This window comes from Trichechus manatus, unplaced genomic scaffold (genome assembly GCF_000243295.1).
Source record: "Trichechus manatus latirostris isolate Lorelei unplaced genomic scaffold, TriManLat1.0 scaffold00069, whole genome shotgun sequence".
Taxonomy (NCBI): Eukaryota; Metazoa; Chordata; class Mammalia; order Sirenia; family Trichechidae; genus Trichechus; species Trichechus manatus.
Genome location: NW_004444005.1, coordinates 12,541,333 through 12,549,120, shown reverse-complemented (window position 1 = coordinate 12,549,120; position 7,788 = coordinate 12,541,333). Strand labels below are relative to the sequence as shown.

General features: G+C 41.0%; 1 pseudogene; it reads right to left on the bottom strand.

Moving 5' to 3' along the window:
* Window positions 1-6,333: 6,333 nt before the first annotated feature.
* On the bottom strand, window positions 6,334-7,068 carry LOC101350403 (60S ribosomal protein L7 pseudogene; annotated as a pseudogene).
* Window positions 7,069-7,788: the final 720 nt, after the last annotated feature.

The following is a 7,788-nucleotide window of genomic DNA, read 5'->3' as shown; positions in this document are numbered from 1 at the left end:
AAAAGGGTGTAAGATTCCTCTCTCCTTCCCAGTTGTCTCAAGGATGAGAAGTGTTGCTCCAAGGACCACGCAGGGTTAAGGGGATCCACTGATGGGTCATTCGGGCAACAAGTAGAAGTATCCACTCTGCTGAGAAAGTGAAGGACTGTAGAGAAGGGCTTTCTAAGTCATTTTCATGGAATTTTGAGCGTCTGTAAACTATACAGTCCCTGGGTGATGCAGACGGCTATGTGCTTGACTACTATCCAAAGGTTGGCAGTTTGAACGCACCCAGAGGTGCTAAGGGTCAGAGAAAAAGAGGAAGACCCTCAACTAGGTGGACTGGCACAGTGCCTGCAGCAACGAGCTCAAACATAACGATTGTGAGGACGGTTCAGGACAGGGCAGTGTTTCATTCTGTTGTACATAGGGTCGCTATGAGTTGGAACTGAGTGGACAGCACCTAACAACAACAACAGAGGTGCCTCAGAAGACAGGCCTGGTGATTTATTCCAAAATATCACAGCCATTGAAAATCCTATGGAGCAGTTGTAGTCTGCACTCATGGGTGGGAATTGTCTTGACAGCAACTAACAATAACAACAACAAATAAACTCTACAGGGGGACGTGGTGGTTCCATGCTAGAATTCTCAGCTTCCATGCAGGAGACCTGGGTTCGATTCCCAGCCACTGCACCTCATTATGGAGCCACTACCCATCTGTCAGTAGAGGCTTGTGTGTTGCTATGACGCTAAACAAATTTCAGGGGAGCTTCCAGACTAAGATGGACTAGGAAGAAAGGCCTGATGATCTCCTTCTGAAAATCAACCACTGAAAACCCTAAGGATCACAATAGTTTGAGCTGCAACCAATCATGTGGTAGCACAGGACGGGGCAGCATTTGGTTCGATTGTGTGTGGGGTTGCCACAAGTTGGGGGCCAAGTCGACCACAGCTAACAACAACAACAAACTGTGCCCATGGGTGTTCAGAATAATAATGAAATGAGAACCCACGCCACCAGCTTTGGTAAAGGAACTTTGTTGTTGGGCACCACTGAGTCATTTTTGACTCATGGTGACCCCATGTGACAGAGTGGAATGGCCCCATCGTGTCTTCTTGGCTGTAATTTTTATGGCAGCAGGTTGCCATGTCTTTCTCCTGCAAGCAGCTGGGTGGGTTTGAACCATTTGCGCCCCCAGAGCTCCTTTTTAAAGGAACTGGCATTACCTTTAAAGCCCTTATGGACCCCTTCCATCAGTTATGTGTTCTTTATATAATCCAGATCACGTCCTTTTTGTCAGATATAGAATTTACAAATATCCCAGATGTTGTGTTTATCATTCCTCTACTCATCTTTATAGTTTTATTCTGTTTGCATATATAGTTATAACAAAATAGTATATAATTTTGCATGTTTTTTAATTTTATAAAAGAAAATCATACTGCATGAAATGGAATCACTTCTACTTGTTTATATTCCTGAGATTATCATGTTCCTGCCATTCATTGATAATGTCTCCTGTGGCTGAAATTCACTTACTGGTATACAGTGCTCCTTTGCATGAATGTACAAACGTATTTTATTTATTCATCTAGACTGAAGGATGCCTGGGTTGTCGACAGTTTTCTAGTTTTAGGCTCTTACCAACAGGGTGTCCATGAGCCTCCTTGTATCTCTCTCCTGATGCAGACGGTCAAGAGGCAGTGCTTTGTGCAGCCTAGATAGAGAATTGCCTGCACGTAATCATGCTCAGTTCCCCTTCTTTAACAATGACAAGTTATTTTCCAAACTCGTTGTCCCAATTTAGTTTTTCACCATTGGTACGGAAATAGTTTCAGTGCGGTTACTCCACATCCTCGTCAACACTTCATACTTTGGGAATTTAATTTCATTTTAGTTTTTCTCTGCTCTCCTGTTGATGGGCATTTGGGTCATTACCAGTTGTTAGATATTGTGAATAAAGCAGCGTTGAACATTTGTGGGCAAGTCTTTTTGTGGACGTACATTTTCATTTTTCTTAGGTATGTACCTAGCAGCAGAATAGCTGGATCAAATGGTAGGTGTATACTTAATTTTATAAGAAACTTAAACAAACCTTTTTCCTATGTGGGTGAAGCATTTACGTTCCTCAGCAGTATGTACGAAAGTTCTAGTTCCTCCAAATTGTTGACAATCTTTGGTGGTTTCAGTCTTCTTATATCTAACCATTCGATGTGTGTAGCAGTCCCTGGGTGGTGCAAACGGTTAACCACTTGGCTGCTAACTGAAAGGTTGCTGGTTTGAGTCCATCCAGAGGCTCCTATGAAGAAAGACCTGGAGATCTATTTCTGAAAAATCAGCCACTGGAAACCCTATGGAGCACAGGTCTGCTCTGACAAACACGGGGTCTCCACGAGTTGGAATCAACTTCATGGCAACTGGTACGTGGTTATAATTTGCATTTCCCTGATGACCAGTGACTTGGAGGACTTTTTCAAGTGCCCATTGGCCATTCATATAGCTTCTTGTATGAAATATCCAGTTAAGCCTTTTGTCCAGTTTTATTGGGTTGGTTGCCTTTTTATTATTGAGAGTTATGTGTTCTTTATAAAATCCAGATACATGTCCTTTGTCAGATATATAATTTACAAATATTTTCTCTGTCCTCTGCTTGCCTATTCATTTTCTTGACAGTGTCTTTTAATAGGGGGAAGTTTTTCATTGAGATGAAGTTAATTTATCAACGTTTTCTTTCATGGTTATTGCTTTCTGTGTCTTGTAAGAAATCTTAGCTTACCCCGAGGTCATGGTGGTATTTGTCTCTTTTTGTCTTAAAGCTTTGTAGCTTTTGCTTTCATGTTTAAGTCTGTGATCCATTTCAAATTAATCTTTGTGTATGGTGTGAGGTAAGGATGGATGCTTATTTTTTTCCATATGGATAGCCAGGTGTTTCAGTGACATTTGTTGATGACATTTCCTTTTCCCATTGAAGTGCTCCTCTGAAGAGTGATTTTTGTTTCATCAGACAGTTAACTTCAGTTGAGAAGCCCTGGTGGTGCAATGCTTAAGCAGGCTGCTAACCCAAAGGTTGGTGGTTCAAACCCACCAGCCGCTCTGCAGGAGAAAAGACCTGGTGATCTGCTCCTGTGAAGACTGCAGCCTAGGAAGTCCTATGGGCAAGTTGTACTCTGTCTGATAGGGTCAGAATCGACTCCATGGCACCCAACAACAGCATGACTTCAGTTAATGCCTTTAGTGGGTGGCCGCTGAGGTTTACATTCGTTCCTTCCTGCTCTCAGATTTTCAGGTTTGCCCCTTTTCAGCTCCCTCCTTTCCAGATACCCTTCAGGCCCGGCCTTTGTGGCTAGCTGCTCTCTCAGCCCCAGACTCTTTCCTCTGACACCTTAATACAGTGTATTGTGGCCTTCTGCTGCCCCAGGTCATGTGTAGATGGGAGAGTGCCCTGGGGCAAAAGCCGCAGACTTCACATCTCACGCTTTCAAGCTCCTCTCTTTCTAGAGCACATTTTCCTCCAGTTTCTGTCTGCTTATGCCCCCGTCCAAATAGTTGTTGTTGTTAGGTGCCCACAGGTGGGTTCTGACTCATAGCGACCCCATGTACAACAGAACGAAACACTGCCCGGTCCTGTGCCATCCTCAAGATCATTGTTATGCTTGAGCCCATGGTTGCAGCCACTGTGTCAATCTATGTCGACAGCAGTGGATTTCCATGATGATATATTTGATCCAATCGTAATTTGTGAGTTTGTTTTTGAAACATAAGGAGTTTTCTAGTTATATTGTCGTTGTTTAAATTGAACTTAAATGTCCTTATGTCCTAAAGCATGTTATGTATGACTAAAAAAACAAAACAAAACAAAACAAACCCTTTGCCATCGAGTTGATTCTACTCGTAGGACGAAGTAGAACTGCCCCATAGGGTTTCCAAGCAGCGCTTGGTGGATTCGAACTGTCAACCTTTTGGGTAGCAGCAGAACTCTTAACCACTACACCACCAGAGTTTCCAAATGTGATATAAATCCTGTTAAGTGTATTGGGACATGCTTTATGGACAAGTACCTGGTCAACTTTCATCAGTATCCTTGGTGCGTTTTAAAATAATCCACCTTGTTCTGTTTTTGTGTGCAGCTCGTTAACGGTGCAATTCCAAACGTTTGTATTCTTTACAGTTTGGGGTTTTTTTTTTCCCTTATTTGTTCTATTGATAACTGAGAGTTTTACTGTGATTGTGGATTCGTATTTGCTTCCCATACTTGGATGCTACGTTACGAGTTGTATATAAATTTTCAAATTCGTCTCCTTGGTGGCTTGAATATTTTGGCATCATACAGTGGCTCTCCTTTAGTTTTTACAATGCCTTTGACGTGAAGCATATTTTTTCTGGTATTAATATAACTAGACTCACTACATATATTTTGGTCTTTTAATTTTTCCATTCCCTATGTTTTTCTTGTTACGTCTGTGAGTGGAATATAGCTGTATTTTATTAAATCTACTCTGGTCATCCTTGCCTTTTAAATGTGGCTTTTATGTTAGGTGTGTTTGGTTTAGTCAGCGATCCATCTGGCTTTATAATTATTCTCTGATGTTGTGTTATTTTCCTAATGTTTCTTCGTTATTTTTTCCTTTCCTTTCTTGGTTTATTTTGCATTGGCATTTTTTTTCTCCAAAAATTTGGATAATGTACACTGTGTTTCTATTTTTTTAGTGGTTGGCTTAAAAATTTCATCACTCATACACTTACCTAATCAAATTGTACAATTAGTCGATCTCCTTAACCTTCTCAATATATAACAAAGACCTTAAATGACTCTAATCACGACTTTTTTTTTACTGATTTGCTTTAGTTGCTATAAATTTCACATTTTTGTTACATCACAAGACATTATTGTCATAGTTTTGTGCAGTGAGTTGTTTGCGTTTATCTCACACTTACCTTTTCCTTCTGCCCCTTTCCCCCTTCCATTTCAAACCTTCTTTCTGGGCGCACTGTCCTTAGGTTTGAAAAATATCCTTAAGAATCTTCCTTAGGCAGGGTCTGTTGATGGCAAACCATCTCTTCTGGTTTTGAGAAGTCTTTATTCCACCCTTGTTGTTGAAAGATGTGATTTCCAGGTGTCTTAGTTGTCTAGTGCTGCTGTAACAGAAATACCACAGCGGGGTGGCTTTACACAGAAATTTATTTTCTCACAGTTTAGGAGTCTAGAAGTCTGAAATCAGAACACCGGCTCTAGGGAAAGGCTCTTTTTCTTTGTTGACTCTGGGAGAAGGTCCTTGTGTCTTTTTAGCTTCTGTTCCTCGGTTCCTTGGTGATCTTCATGTGGCTTGGCCTCTGTCTTTCCCATCTTGGCCTTCTTGCTGCTTGCTTATATCCAAAAACTGATTCATTTAAGACATACCCTGCACTAATCCTGTCTCATTAATATAACAAAGAAAACCCGTTCCCAAAAGGGGATCATAACCACAGGTATAGGGGCTACAATTTATAACACATATTTTTTGGGGAACACAGTTCCATCTATCACTCCAGGCATAGACTTCTGAATTAGCAATTATTTCATCTCAACACATTGTAGATCTCATTCAGCAGTCTCCCTGCTTCCATTGTTGGGCTAAACACTCCTCCTTTGAAGGTAATCTGTCTTTTCTCCTCAGCTGCCTTTAGATCTTCTCTTTATCTTTTTAATGAGGTACCGCATCGGGCAAATCTGTTGCAAAAGACCTCTTTAAAGTGCTAAAAGTAAAGATGTTACTTTGAGGACTAAGGTGCGCCTGACCCAAGCCATGGTGTTTTCAATTGCCTCATACACATGAGAAAGCTGGACAATGAATAAGGAAGACCGAAAAGAATTGATACCTTTGAATTATGGTGTTGGTGAAGAACATTGAATATACCATGGACTGCTAGAAGAACAAACAAATCTGTCTTGGAAGAAGTATAGCCGCAATGCTCCTTGGAAGCGAGGATGGTGAGACTTTGTCTTATGTACTTTGGACATGTTATCAGGAGGGACCAGTCCCTGGAGAAGGACATCATGCTTGGTAAAGTAGAGGATCAACGAAAATGAGATGGATTGACACAATGGCTGCAACAATGGTCTCAAACATAGCAAGACTGTGAGGATGACACAGGCCCGGGTAATGTTTCGTTCTGTTGTATATAGGGCTGCTATGAGTTGGAGCTGACTCGACAGCACCTACACCAACAACTTTATCTTTGATATTCTGTAAGTTCACTATGATGTTTCTGTGCATAAATTTTGACTAATTTTTTCCTTTTTTTTCTTCAGTTTGAAAGCAGTTACAGTTTTATTAACTGACCAGATTACAAAAATAATCATGGTAGATAGCTTAGTTTATCCTTCTAATAAGCCTGTTGATCTGGTCTTCCCTGTTGCCAGCGTCTCCACCTTCTACAAAACGGATGTTTTTTTTCTTCATTCCACCTCTTAGAGAAGATAATTTGACGGGCCACAGGAAGTTGTTTGCATCTTTGAAGCGTTTCCGAACAGTATAGAGCTCATGAATAAGATCTTCTAAGCAGATGATGCCGTATTTACCAAGAGATCGTGCAATCAAAGTGTTATCTGTCAGGGCAATTCGCTTCTTGTTGATTTGGCCATAACCACGCTTGTAGATCAGTTTATTCACCGACTTTAGGTTTGGGTACCCCCATGCAATGTATGGTTTCACAATTCTCAGCATGTTAATTGAAGCCTTGTTGAACTTAACAAAGGTGCCATTGAAGGTGAAGAAACTGCAACACCTTTCGCAACTTTGGGCTCACAACATTGACACCTCTGACCCTGATAAGAATTGCCAACTTGGGTTCTGCAGGTACATAGAAGTTGCCAACTTTTCTTGCCATCCTAGCCATTCGAATCTCCTTTCTGTACATCTGCCCGTACTCCTAGTGATAGTGCTTAGCTTTTTCATAGATAAGCTTCCTCCTTTCCTTTTGAAACATCTTTTGGGCAAACTTCTTTCTCAGGCGCTTGATCTTTCATTCTGTGAAATTCCTTCGCTTTTTCTTAAGGGTTCCCGGACAGCAGGACCATTCTTTTTCTTCTCTTCCACACCCTCCATGGTTCCAGCCTGAAAAAGAGCCTTAATTGTTTCTGTTTGGAATTAACTGGGCTTCTCGACCTGGTGATGTCTTTAATTAGGTTTTATTTTTTGCAAAGATCTCAGCCATTATTTCTGAAACTATTGCCTGTGTCCGATTGTCTCTCTCTTTCTTTTTGGAACTTGTGAAACCTCCTCACTCTGCCTTCCATGCTTCTTGACCTCTCCTCCTTAGTATCCATCTCTTTGTCTTTCTTGACCCATTTTGTCTAACTTAATCTGATCTAACTTCTAGTTTGGGGTTAGACCAGCTGCTCGCGTGACTCAAGGTGGTCACCATGAGTCGGAATCGACTCCACAGCAACAACAGCAACGATAACTTCTAGCTTATTTATCTCCCCTTTTCCTTCTCCTTCTCTACGTTTCTTTCTTCTTCAACTTTGTCTAACCAGGTATTGAATCTACTCATTGAATATTTAATTTCAACAACTACATTTTTCACTTTCAGCCATTACATTTTTTAAAATCTACTTTTTCTCGTGCACCTTTACGAGTCTGTCTTTGTTATATGAAGCATATTACTGGTTTGGGTCTTGTGCCTGGCTTTCTTTTCATTCTTTTTCCTGCCATCTCTTGCTCATTGTCTCCATTTTCCTTGTCTATTTTGCAATTTGTTTTTTAGTGACTTGCTCATAGTTCTTGAAACTTTCCCTGTGGGGAATCTTATCTCTGGGATGAAAG